The following is a 13693-nucleotide window of genomic DNA, read 5'->3' as shown; positions in this document are numbered from 1 at the left end:
TTTTATATAGCCAAGGGCTTTATTTGTATAGAGTTAGACTCTCTTTTGTTGTAACCAAGCAATGACTTGGAAAGATGTAAGCCTTTAGGGCATCTAAATATTTGATTAGCTTCCATCTCTCTTTACTACTGACGGCGCCAATTATGAGATCTAAAATAATCTCTTACATGGACTGTTGCTGAGATTCAATGAAGATAATCCCATGAACTTGCAAGAGATAAATATGATTGATGTCACCCAACCGGAGTTACCACCCGAGGATACTTCGATGACAAAGTTAGAATCTATGAAGAGAAAGAATAGTAAAGAGTGTTGTGTGTAGAGTGTAGGGGAAAAGCATATCTCTTGTGTCTTGGGTGCCCTCCTTTTATCGGGGATAGAGGATATTTCACTACAAGAAAAAGGGGATACAACAACGTTTATTTAGTAGCGTTTTTTAAAACGCTGTAAAATATGGAAAATCTAGCACACGATTTTGTTTTCTACACGCCGGTCATCAGTAAATGGTAGGACAACGTTTTTGAAACGTTGGGCTATGGTTAAAACGGTGTAGTTTAGTTTAGATAAAAGTACTTATTTTTCTTTTAAATTTCTTTTTTGCTTTTAAGAGTCGTAGGAGTCCAAGAGAGAGAGAGAGCGGCGACTTCAGAGAGATACAGAGAGAGAGAGAGAGAGGGATCAACACTTGGTGGTTCGATTTGGATTGATTCTTCGTCATTTTGATCTTGAAAAGCTGGTTCTATATTTGATTTGACCGTTTATCTTAGTTATTGTTCGAATCTCTGTAATTTAAATCGATCTAGGGCTCGTTCTTCTTCGTGTTTGGGTGCGGCATGGCTCAAGGTAAGGGATTTGTTGAATTCACCGAAGATCTGTGTAGTTTCATGGCTAAAAAGTAACGATCTGGAATGTATTTACGTTGATGTTTGTAAATTCAGTTTCTTCTTCACTCGATTTGGTTGAAATCTAGCATTTTTTTCTTTTGCCTTTTGTGTTTTGCTTCTTTCTTCTAATTTTCGTTCTCTTCCTCTTTATGGTCCGCACATTGGGATGGAGTTCTTGATCACCAGCAAATGGAAAGAATGGAGTGGTGATAGAGAGATGTTGCTGCCGATCGAGAGTTGCATCCACCAGCCTCGGTATCACAGAACACTAGTTCAGGGGCTTGAAGCGTGGTGCTGTGTCCTTCATCAACAGCTCAGCCTTATCAATCTCTGCTTCAAGTAGACCAATTTCAAGCTCATTCGATCTCTGCTTCAGTCTATACACCGCCATTGAAGAGCTCAATCGAGTTTGGCCAGGTCAAACTCATCCAAAAGTTAAGTTCAGATATGTCAAGCACATTTATGCAAACTTAATCAAAATCACATATTTTTTCATCAACTAAAAATTTGATTTCCGTTTTCGGATTATCTTCTTCACAAAAAGCAAAACCAGTCCTTCATTAGCATTTGATTTTATACTTTGTTTTTGGAGATTTTGATCGAAAATCAAGATTTTAAAGCTCCAAGCTGTGGTCTATGCTCTGTTTTACAAGATTTTTTTTTCTCTCTCTTTTTTTTGGGGGGGGCTTCAATGTTGAATTCGTTTCTTCGTTTTGCCAAACAGAGCACAAGACATTGCTTTTTACTAGTATTTTAAATTTGTTCATTCAACTCTAAGATATGTCCCTCAAGTGTATTGTATGTATATATATATATATATATATGAAGCTTATTGCTTGTTTTGGTTGCAGAGTTCGCAGAGGGGTCGCCATTAGAGGTAGTTCCATTTTTGCACTATTTTCTTGAGAGTTGCACTAGCATAGGGAAATCAATACTAGGAATTTGTAAGAGATGAGAAGACATGAGATATTTGGAACCTGAGAAAAATTAAGAAATGTTGAGTTTGAGCAAGCCTAGTAGATATTTGGAACCTGAGAAAATTAAGAAATGTTGAGTTTGAGCAAGCCTAGTACTGTCATTTGGTCTGCTTGAGTTAAGTAGAGTTGCACTTTTCTTGTTCATTTTATTAATAAGCAATAAACTAGGCCTTATAGACATGCAGCTCATGCATAATTGTTTAAAAGGGTATTTGTTTACTTTGTGGTCTTGCATTTTACCATATCATTGTGAAGTTTTTTGGATTCTCTAATATGTTCAGTGTTCTTTGCTTGTTGCTAAATGAAGGTTATTTTAGGTTGTTTTCCAGCTAGATTGTGGAAACACTGTCAATATATTTTCAAATGTTGTTAAAGCATTAAAATGTGGCCCCTGTTTTGGAATGTTTTTCCATCTTCATGTTTTTGTTTAAATGTGCTCAATAGGCCCATTAATTGCTAAAGCAATGGTTGGCTATCTGTCTGTACCTGTCTTTTCTTTTTAAAGAGATACTTGAGACCAATTAGAGAGGAATCCATGAATATTTTGCTATTTGTATCATAAACTAATGATGATGATGATGTTGTTATTAATTGCTAAGAGAAGAGGGGTTTTCTCGATAAAATTTGCCCCATTTATGTGGTTGCTTTGTTGATGTATTCTGGTTTTCAAAACATTGCTTTGAATGGTTACATCATTACAGCTAGTTTCTTAATTGAAATTTATAAAATTATTATTGCATAACATTAGATGTTATGTTTACTGCAATTTTCTTTGGTAGCCGCACTTGAGCTATAATATGTGCCTTCAAGCTCTATGTATAATTGAATATAGGCTATAAATTGTTCAATTTTCAGAGGACATCCACTCGCACCCCAAGTGTGCTAAATGTTTAATCATGAATCTATTAATGTTTACTAAAATTTTTAGTTGCATTTGTCACAAACTTCATGTGTTTACTAAATTATGTGAGTATTAGGTAGTATTAAGAGTTGTCTTGCCTAGCCAACTCCCAATTGGCTTTGTATGCATTGTGGATTGCATATTTTCCTATTGACTAATTTGTAGTCCTTATGATTATCGTTGTATTGAACTATTAGGCATACATGGCACTTAATGATATAGATGCTGCTATCGAAAGTTTCAAGAAGGCATTGGAATTGGAGCCAAATGATGGTTTGTGACGGTTTCTAACCTTGAACTTTTTATAAATATAATGCATTGTTAAAACTTTCAGCACATTATGAATTTCACTCTGATGAAATCCTAAATAGCAAAAGAAAAAAAAATTAACTTGGCAATAATTACCTTCTTTGTGGGCTACAAGTTTTATTTTTTATGGGTTTTTTGTATTCTACCATAACATTAATCTATTTTGGGAGATGGCTGAGGTCTTACTGAAAGTCATTTTGAAATTTGAATGACAGTTTTCAAGTACTAAACTAGATACTTAATAGTCTGGAGTTCGTAATTTTCATAGAATTGAGGTTTGAAACGTGATAACTGACTTGGTTTCTGGCATCTTTTAGCTGGAATAAAAAAGGAGCTGGCTGCTGCAAAGAAGAAGGTTAGTATGATTGCATAAAATCTGAAACATTTTTTATGGCATTAAATGCTTATCAGCTACTGGGGTTTGAATTGTTGGAATTGGGACAGATTTCGGATAGACGAGATCTGGAGAGAAGCATATTCTAAGATGTTCCAATAGCAGTTGGTGGTTGCATGGTATGTTGGACCCCTTTTAAGAACTATTTCTCTGATTCTTTTTCCTTGAAAGTGTGGCTTTCTCATTTGGTTCTGGAATACCAGGCTACCATTGTCTCTTAGGAACAATATACAGTTAGTTACTGTGCTGATTCAATGTTGGATTGAGTGAATTTGTTCAGGCTTTTTCACACATTCAGGTAATGTTGCTTTTGCTTTTCAGTCAAGTCTGGGTGACTTTTGTGTATGTCTACCAGTTTGCATCAATTCAAGAAATTTTCACTTAAGTTGTGGAGATTTCTTTGGCTGATCCATCTTATGATGATTTGACCTTAATTTGTTTCGGGTTATAAAATAGGGTTAGCTACACTAAGACTCCCTCAACTGAACGAATATCGGTTTACTCTCCCCATCTATGAACCGGTACAGTCTAACCCCTCAACTATAAAACCGTGTAAATTCCTCTCTTGGAAGAAAAAAATTCACTACAATGGTGATAGCATGCCATCACCGACTTTATAAATTACCATGTACGTATGATCAGTCCCGCTATGCAGTAGTTACAAAATTATGTTGGAATGGGTTGTTACATTTGAATAGTGGGGTTCACCATCCCATATGTAGTTTTATTATTGGTTGGTGATACTACATGTCAATGTTGACATGGTATAAAGGAGGTAAACTGATGGTATTCTTTAATAGTTGAGGAGGTATTGGTGTGATTAACCCTATAATTTTTTGGTAATGACAATTTTTTTGGGGATCCTTTTTACTGGTTTTCTGGAAGAAGATAAATAATTATTTTGTGGTGTTAGCAAGTTTTCTTTGCATTTGTTATGCTTTTTCTGATGGATTTTCTTTTCTTTAATTTGACTCCCAGGTTTTCATTTGAGGGTGAAGAACATGAGCATATATCCAAAACCGGCAAAACAACTATACAAATTTCAGGCCAGAGCCAAATTTTAACAACTAGATTAATCTATTTTTATTTATTTATTTTTGAGTTGTTGTAGCTACCTGATCCAATGTCCATATTTCTCAAGGAACAACTACGTGTCTGGAGAGCATTAAATGGAGATATTTGCTTGACTAACCTTTTTTTTTTTTTTATCACTGTTGGTTTTCGGTGTACTGTCTTAAAATTATATGGGTCCATGATAATAACATGTGCTGTATTGGCTTTTACACTCAAGGGTTATTCTCTCTTGAGTATTCATGATAATAATATTTTATTTGCTACTAATTTCATTTTTTTTTTGTTACATTTATTCTTTTCTTAATATTTTAAATTTTGAGATGATGATGATGGAGTATATGAATTTGGTTGTGATTTTTGTAATTTCAATTTTGATGTGTTTGGTTGAATATATATATTTTTTGAAACAGGGTTTGGAGAATTCTAGCTAGTAGCAAATAAAATATTATTGCCGAATGGTTAAAATTTCATTAGGCTGCATTCCCCTCCCCCCCCCCAAAAAAAAGGAAAAAAGTGCTTTTAGTGGCGTTTTTGTAAAAAACGCCGCTATAGGGTCTATATGACGTCATCCTGCCGAAAGGAATCACCGCCGGTGATTGTAGCATGACGTTTTCTAAAACGTCGCAATAAGGTCTACAACGGCGTTTTTTAAACGTCACAAACATATAACGACGACCGTATCTGCGGCGTATATTAAAAACGTCATCAAAGGTTTTAGCGGCATTCTTGAGATAATTAGCGGCGTTTTACAAACGCCACTAAAAGCTGTATTTTTTGTAGTGTTTGTTTGGGCTGGACTCATTATAAGCCTTATTTAGATTAGCCTCATTAAGCTGATATAAATATTTTTCTGGCTCCCACAAATAACATTGTTATTACTTTTATTAATTGCGTTTATATATATCTTAACTTTTAGATAGATATATTATGTATTTGTATAACATATTTAAATTTTCCTTTCAAGCATTGCCCTAAGACTCATATATTAGCAACATGATATCAAGTTGAGTTCAGGACGGGATGGTCAAAGGGCATGGTTAGGTCAATTTCCTTCTCAAATAGGTAGAATATTCTTCCACCCATTTTTGCATAGCATAACAACTACTTTACCAGAAAAATTGACTTGAAACAAAATGCAATTGTTGCTAACCATAGCTGAAATGATCTGGTCTAAATTTTTAATTTTTTCCTTTCCAACAAATATTATGAGTCAGCAAGATCATCCCCACTCAAAATTTGAAAACTAAAAGGATATATAATTCATAACAAAGAAGAGATCGTGTGAGTCTGACTTGCACATGCATGACAAAAAAAGATGTAGCTGCCATGAATCCCTAGTGACAAAAGGAAGAATAATAACTGATAAAAATCTTGATTTATCGGATGAATCATTTTCTGCTGGAAGAGTCATAGGAACCTCTCCTTTGATTGTTGTAAGTCACAACCAACTAAAACTATCAATGCATGTCACAGAATAACACAGCTAAACCAATGTTGATATTACAACAGGACACACTGCTAAAAGTTGATCTAAAACACCTCTATAGCATGAAATATCTTCTTCAATTGATCTAAAACACCTCTAAAGGTATTCCCCTCAGATGCTGCTACTGCTGTTGCCACAAATATTGAAACAGGTGGACCTTCAGCAAAAACTCCCCAAATATAAAACTCTCCGTTGAACAACTATTTTGTTTCTGCACCTGTATGTCTATATTAAGCTACTATTTACGTTACTAAACAATACCAATGTGCTAGACATTACCCATTTTGCTTTTGTAATTTCATCTCTCTGTTGAGCCACTGCTTATGTAAATTGACAAATACTACTTTACTATATGGTACCAAAAAACCTGTGTCAATCCTCAAAATCATAACCCAAAATTGCAACCAGAGATCACCTAGAAAAAATAAAGAGTACAATTTAGAACGAAGTCGCTAATAAATCCCAAATAACAGTGAGTACTTAATACATCAAAAACAACTTTCACAAGGAAACAAAGACAAATTTCTAATCCATTAAATTCCATCATGATCATGTGCTTTCAATGTATCAACTGTTTTATCATGCCCATGCTACTGTGGCGCCTGAAATGAATATGAAAATGAAACTTAACATTATTAACAATTTATATGAAACAAAAAAAAAATATTTAAATTACACTAGTACATATCATATACCCGACTACATGTAGGATTGTTTGGGGCATGTGAATCTAGTAACCCGAACTCATAACCACTTGCATTGTTAAGCAATGCTCGATAGCTTGTAGGTGCAGAATACATGAATGGCATTAGAATAGACATATTGTTCATCTGCAACAATAATAATGTATAACTATTAAAAGGAAAAATGATGACATAGAAAACTACATTACAATTAAATAAATACTTAAATTACTTACATTATATGTGGGACACATAAAATTACTACATTACAATTCAATTCTATGTTTCAACTTAATTCATTTTACATACAACAAATCATGTAACATAAAACTGATTGACTGTATGAATAAATAATGAATGCACCCAGAATCATCAGCACAAGCATTTCGGCATCATCAGCACAAGCATTCCGGCAATTGATATTTAAAAAAAAAAAAACACCCTTACAAAACCACCTCCACCACGCAATTATTATCCAAACCCACTGCACATGAGATAGTTGTACAAATCTTAGCAACACGCACTTGGTTTAAGATTTTTTCATTCTTGTGAGATTGAGTCCCCAAAAATATATTATTTTGTCTTCTCAAATCCCCAAATCATAAACCCTAAAATTTTGAAATTTCTTATTCACATTTATCAAATCTGATTACATTTCTTTGATTAATGTGAATATTAAAGAAAAAAGCAGAAGAAGAGTTGAGAACGAAGAACATACTGACAATGTGGTTCTTTGTCGCTCGTCTTTTCTTCCGCTATTGCTCGACGCCAGTCGGTCTCCTACAATCGCCAATCGCCGGATGTCTTCGTCGCTGCGTCCGTCTTCTTCCCCCTCCTCTCTCTCTCTCCCCCTGTCTGCTACGCGAACCTGCTTCGCGCTCAATTGGAAGGCTTTTGTCATACGCTTCATCCTTTTGATTTTTGATTTTTGATTTTCGATTTTTTTTTTTTTTTTTTTTTTGTGGGAGGGACCAAAACGACATCGTTTTGTCCCTTTTCATTTATGCCCCTAGGGAGTCCAAAACAACATCGTTTTGGAGGTATTTCAGAGTATGATCCGAACGTGAACAAAACACATGTTTGGCTCGAATTTTCAAAGTCCTTGGTTGTTTTGGGAAGTTAGTAAAAAGTTGGCTTTTGGCTTTTTATCAAGTTTTTTGGCTTTTTTGGAAGTGATTTGGGAAGTTGGTAAAAAGCTGACTTTTTGCTTTTTAGTTTAATATTTATTTATGGTGTCAAATCAAATTAAAATGACCAAAATACCCTTACCCAACATAAGAGATTTATTATTTTATTTTATTTTTTTTCATAGGCCCTAATTTGTAATTTTACGGCTGCATTTTTGGCACTTGCCAAATGACTTTTCTGGCGTTTTTGGCAGCCATGTTTTTGGACATTTTGTCTAAAAACGTGACTTTTTACCATGTTCCAAAATGGCACTAGGTGTAAAAGTCCTTTCTAAATAATTTTTATTATTTGGTGGCCAAAATGGGGGATTTCACTATTTTAATTTAAAAAATTGTTTTTGATCGGTCACTTTATTACATGTGTGAACAATTGAAATCCAACTAGCCTAACTGATGAAGAATATCAATATGGGGAAGGGGTCTTCGAGGCAAAGCAAGGGATGTTGAACCCATTGGTGGGCTCCACTTAAAATTTATTTTAATAATTTGAATGGTTCATTTTGTAAGGTCTGTCTTGAATATCATGCATGTTACAAAGTAAATTAATCGAATATCGATAGTCACATGATCATGTCATTCTTGTTGGATATTTAATTCTCAAATTTTTTTTTTTCCCTTGAAGACAAATAGATCCGATCATGTGACTATCAATATCTGATTACTTTTATTTATTTACGTGTATAATTATCTTGATGGACCTTACAAAATTAACGATTTAAATCATTAAAATGGTTCTTAAGTGGAGCCCACCAAAGAGAGCAACACCCTTGTTGTGCGTTATCCACAATAGTAGGAACGGCAACAGGGCCGGGTTGTAGTCCCTCATCCTTGTGCAAAAATCAAAGATGGAGGAGGCGGGAAAGTATCAAGGTAATTTGTCACATTTAGGAGAAGATGATACTAATGAAAAATAAATAATATAGTATATGAGAGAAAAAAATATTGATAAGTAATGAGAGTTAAAAAAATTTGAAAAGAGAAATAGAGATGTCAAATATGAGATGTATAGGAATTTTTTAGTGTTCTTACTATTTTTTTTTTAACAAATTAAATTATATACATACATATAAAATTTATTTATTTAATATAATTGGACCGAAAACAAAAAAAAAAGGACTAGAAAGCAAATACTATCTCATTTCTATTTTCTTGTCACGTAAAAAAAAAAAAAATCTTACACAGCAACCAAGATTGAGGGCGACACAAATTTTCATCCGTACAGAGACCCTCCTCCTAAAAGCATCTCCAATCCAATGCTTTTAAATAGAGGGTAAAAATAAAAATTTTATTCAAAAAGTATATATAGAGCATCTCACTATTGACTCAAACTCTAACCACAAATCTTCATTTTCTTCTCTAAATATTTTCCTCCTAAATGTTTAATTTTTAATTTTTTGTTAAAAATATTTAATATTAGACTCATTTCAAAGGTATGATTTAAGTCTTTTTAATGATATTAAATTTATAAAAATTAGATGTACATATTAAAAGTTATTCAGTGTGTTTGATTTGAGTTTTCTGGATTAAATTTTTTGAAAAGTGAGTTTTTTGGTTTTCATATTCTTTTGTTTTTAGTAAATATTTTTTAAATTTTAAACATTTTTTTTGCTTTTTTAGATGCACCTTAGTTAGATGTATCTAAAAAGTAAAAAATTTGTGAAAAAATATTTTAAAAAATTAATAAATACATAAAAATACAAAAAATGTACTGAATTATTGTATTTTTTTTTTTTGTATTTTTGATATTTAGTGAATTTTTAAAAGATTTTTTTTATAATTTTTTTACTTTTTAGATGTATTTATGTTAGGTGTGTCTAAAAATTAAAAAAATTGCTTAAAATATTAAAAAAATCAGTAAAAATAAAAAAATATAAAAAATAAGAAAATAGAATTTTCTGAAAAGTATTTTCTGAAAAATGAAAACAAGCAAGCTGATTTGTATTTTATAACATTTAATCGAAACTAAAAAGGATGTGGTTGGTATATAATTTTGAAAGGAAAATCCCTTAATGACAAAGTTGGTATTTAAAAAGTGAATAGTATTATAGAGGCTATCCTCTATTTTTTATACTTTCTCTATATTTGGAGGATGAATATGTATTCTCCCAAATAGAAATGATATTAAAAAATGAGTGGAAAATAATTTTAGAGGATTAATCTTTTATGTTTAAAGATATAAAAGGTATGTTGAAAATGCTTTAATAAAATAGCTTCACGTGCACATCATTTATATAACTTTTTTTCAATCAATTCGTGGGCCTTGCTTTCTTGGAAGAAGGTAAGAATTTCATTATTAAGAAAAAAAAATTATATTCATACATAAATTTCATAGAAATATTATATACTTAAATTTTTTATTTAGAATTATTAACATATTGTCTAGATTTCCTCCATGTATAGATCCCACAATACACCATTCAATCTCTACCACACAAATTTTTTGGACAAAAATCTGGTAGTCTTTTCTGGACACATAGAATTTTTGTTAATTTTATATAAAAAAATTTCACAAGAATGATGTGATAATGTTATTTTTATAAATATAATCCAACTCAAACTAGGGCTCCATTTGGTTTGGTTTTGAAAAATAATTTTTCAAAGTCATTATTTTTTCGTATTTTTTTTATTTTTAATGATTTTTTTTTTCATATTTTAGTTATTTTTTTAATATTTTAGATGCATCTAAATTTGGTGCATCTAAAAAAAAATTACCCAAATATGAAAAAAAAATTATCAAAAGACAAAAAAATCACAAAAAATATCAAAACTCGAGAACTTTTTTTTTTTTTTTTACAATTATCTTTCATTTTTTAGTAATTTTTTTCATATTGGAATCAATTTTTTACTTATTAAAATATAAAAACATTTATTAAAATTAAAAAAATACGAAAAGCAATAATGATTTAAAAAAATTATTTCCCAAGACCAAATCATTGTTTTGCAGCGATCAATAAGTATATATAATTTATTTGAAAAATTATATATATATATATAATGAAGCAAATATTTTTAATGTATTTACATTATTATATAATGAATTTACTTGACCATGATTTATATAATTTTTGAGGGATTTGAGCTTCAACAGATTTACTGGACAGATTCCTGATTCACTGTTCAATTTGAGCTCTCTCTCTTACTTGTAATAAACATCTTGTGCTGATCCAACAGAGATGAAGTTATTTTTTGGTGGTATAGATTACTAGTAGTATTTCTTTTTTATATACGGAGGACATCATTTTTGTATGATTATCTGTTTGTATGGAATTATTATTTTGGGTTGAATTATAGTTGGTTTGTATAGAATTTGATGTTACAAGACCAAATTTTTTGATAGTTGAAAGTGAAATAGAAATAGACATATGTATTGTTTTGTTTATATACAGGGGCAGGTTGCACGAAATAAATACAGGTTGTGCAGAAATTAATAATAATAATAAATAAATAAATAACACTAAATAAAGTTTTTGGTGACTAAATATTTAGTAGTCAAAAAAAAAAAAAAAAAAACTTGTTGGCTACTAAAAATTTAGTAGCCAAAAACAAACCAAAGATGTTTTGGCGACTAAAAATTTAGTAGTAAAAAATATATGAGACTTTAGGTGACTAAATAGTTTAGTAGTTAAAAAAAAATATGAAAATTATTTTTTTTTGGCGACTAAATATTTAGTAGCTAATAATAAATGATACTTTGGGCGACTACAAGTTTTAGTCACTGAAAATAAAAATTAATTTTATTTGAAAACTTTTGGCAACTAAATATTTAGTCGACAATTTATGACTTTTGGCTACTAAAAAATATTTAGTCGCCAATACCTCGTATTTTTCCCTACTAAAACATTAGTAGCCATTTATAGGACTTTTGGCGAATAAATTTTTTTTAGTCGCCAAAACCTTCCTCGACTGTTTTCCCACGACCAAAATATGTAGTCGGGAAAAGATTTTGGCAACTAAAAACCTTACTTTTGGCAACTAAAAACCTTACTATTAAAATTTTAATGGGACTTGAAAGATTTTTTTAATTTTTTATTTTTTTTGGCACATAATTTTTTTAATTTTTTTTTCAATTTAAAAGTTAATGTTTTAAAGTTTTAAAAATAAAAATAAATGTCAAATTATTATGTTCATTTATAAACAATCATAAATGATAAACAATCATTGTTTGAAGGATAATTCTGACTATTAAAATTTTAATGGGACTTGAGAGTCCAAAACTCTTAATTAAGACTTAATGGAGTATAAGTTCATAACTTGTGTGTAAATACTTCATTTTTAAATAATAAATAAAAATTAATGAAGAAACTTAGTATGTGAGTTTGGAAATAAATAAAAATAAAAATAATTTTATTTTTTTAAATGGAATTTTGAAAGGAGCGTTATTATACATTTTGAAAAAGATTCCTATGTTAGTTATAGCATAGATAATGTGACCATTTGAAAGGTATTTTATTTATTTATTTATTTATTTTTATGAATTTTAGATTTTGTTGAATCGTTTAGCAAATTTAATGACACATAATTTTAAATCTTGAAATAGAAACATATACATATATTTTTAAAAATTATAAATTATGGAATAATTAGAGTTTTTTTTTATGATTATAATTAGATTTTACTGAATTGCTTTCATATTAATTCAAATTTTAAAATAATTAAACATACATTCTTTTTAAAAGTCATAATTTATGGAATAATTATAATTTAATTGTTATGGTTAAATTAGAGTTAACTAATAGACATTTTTAAAAATAAAAAATAATTAGATTTTAGTGAATTGCTTCTATATATAGTGACACACAAATTTAAATTTTAAAATAGTTAAGCATACTTTCCTTTTAAAAATTATAATTTATGGAATAATTAGAGTTTTATTGTAATGATTAAATGAGAGTTTAACCAACAGAATGGTTTTTTATTATTTAAAAATCATAAAATTTAATTCGAAGGTTTAGAACTCTCACAACTCTTGCTATTAGAAAGATTCTTTCCCTTATATAATATATATATAGATATTTAATGGGACTTGAGAGTTCAAAAATCTTAGTTAAGACTTAATAAAGTATAAGTTCATAAATTAAGACTTGTGTGTAAATACTTTATTTTTAAATAATAAATAAAAATTAATCAAGAAATTTAGTATGTGAGTTTGGAAATAAATAAAAATAATTTTATTTTTTTAAATGTAATTTTAAAAACTTACTATATTGAGTTTTGAAAGAAGCATTCTTATACATTTTGAAAAAGATTATTATGTTAGTTATAGTATAGATAATATGACCATTTGAAAGAGTTTTTTTTTTATATATATAAATTTTAAATTTTGTTGAATCGTTTAGCATATTTCATAACACATAATTTTAAATTTTGAAATAGAAAAATATACATATATTTTAAAAAATCATAATCATAAATTATAGGAGAGAAAAGTTGGTGGACAAGAAAAAGGGTTTTCATATGTGAGAAAACTTGGTGGGCAAGGAAATGGTTTTCTTGGAAAAGAGGAAACTTGTTGGACAAAAAAACTTGGAGGCAAAGAAAAAGATTCTTATATAATATATTGATAGGTAGATATCACATATAATATATTGATATATAAAGCAGCTAAATTCCTTGCATCGTCATCGAAAATGGTTCTTCTGCAACTCCGGCGGCCGTTGCTGGAGGTGTTCTCGGTGAGCATCAACCACATCGACGGAGAGAACCTCTACGGCACAATCACAGTCACCGACGCACGGGGTTCTCAATCCATCTACAACCGATCAAGAGATCATTACGAATCCATCAGCCCGGGCCAACCC

General features: G+C 30.3%; 2 long non-coding RNA genes across 11 annotated transcripts; one reads left to right on the top strand and one right to left on the bottom strand.

Annotated features, from left to right (window-relative positions):
• The first annotated feature begins 639 nt into the window (after positions 1 to 639).
• Positions 640 to 4748, top strand: LOC145816695 (uncharacterized). 10 transcript variants are annotated; one of them, XR_014358778.1, is made up of 7 exons: positions 687 to 843; positions 1071 to 1761; positions 2960 to 3035; positions 3389 to 3426; positions 3516 to 3584; positions 3669 to 3763; positions 4444 to 4748. It is a non-coding gene; the product is annotated as an uncharacterized LOC145816695 (long non-coding RNA). The 10 variants fall into 10 exon arrangements; XR_014358782.1 differs by having other exon boundaries at positions 687 to 1301; positions 1736 to 1761; positions 3287 to 3426; XR_014358779.1 differs by having other exon boundaries at positions 688 to 843; positions 1057 to 1761.
• Positions 4749 to 6397: 1649 nt separating this feature from the next.
• LOC114286825 (uncharacterized) lies at positions 6398 to 7616 on the bottom strand. Its single transcript, XR_014358806.1, has 3 exons — positions 7427 to 7616; positions 6721 to 6855; positions 6398 to 6627 (listed from the first exon to the last, which is right to left on the bottom strand). It is a non-coding gene; the product is annotated as an uncharacterized LOC114286825 (long non-coding RNA).
• Positions 7617 to 13693: the final 6077 nt, after the last annotated feature.

This window comes from Camellia sinensis, unplaced genomic scaffold, assembly GCF_055761805.1.
Source record: "Camellia sinensis isolate YWXY unplaced genomic scaffold, ASM5576180v1 Unanchor4, whole genome shotgun sequence".
Classification (NCBI taxonomy): Eukaryota; Viridiplantae; Streptophyta; class Magnoliopsida; order Ericales; family Theaceae; genus Camellia; species Camellia sinensis.
The sequence above is the reverse complement of the archived record's forward strand: the minus strand, read 5'-3'. Positions and strand labels throughout refer to the sequence as shown.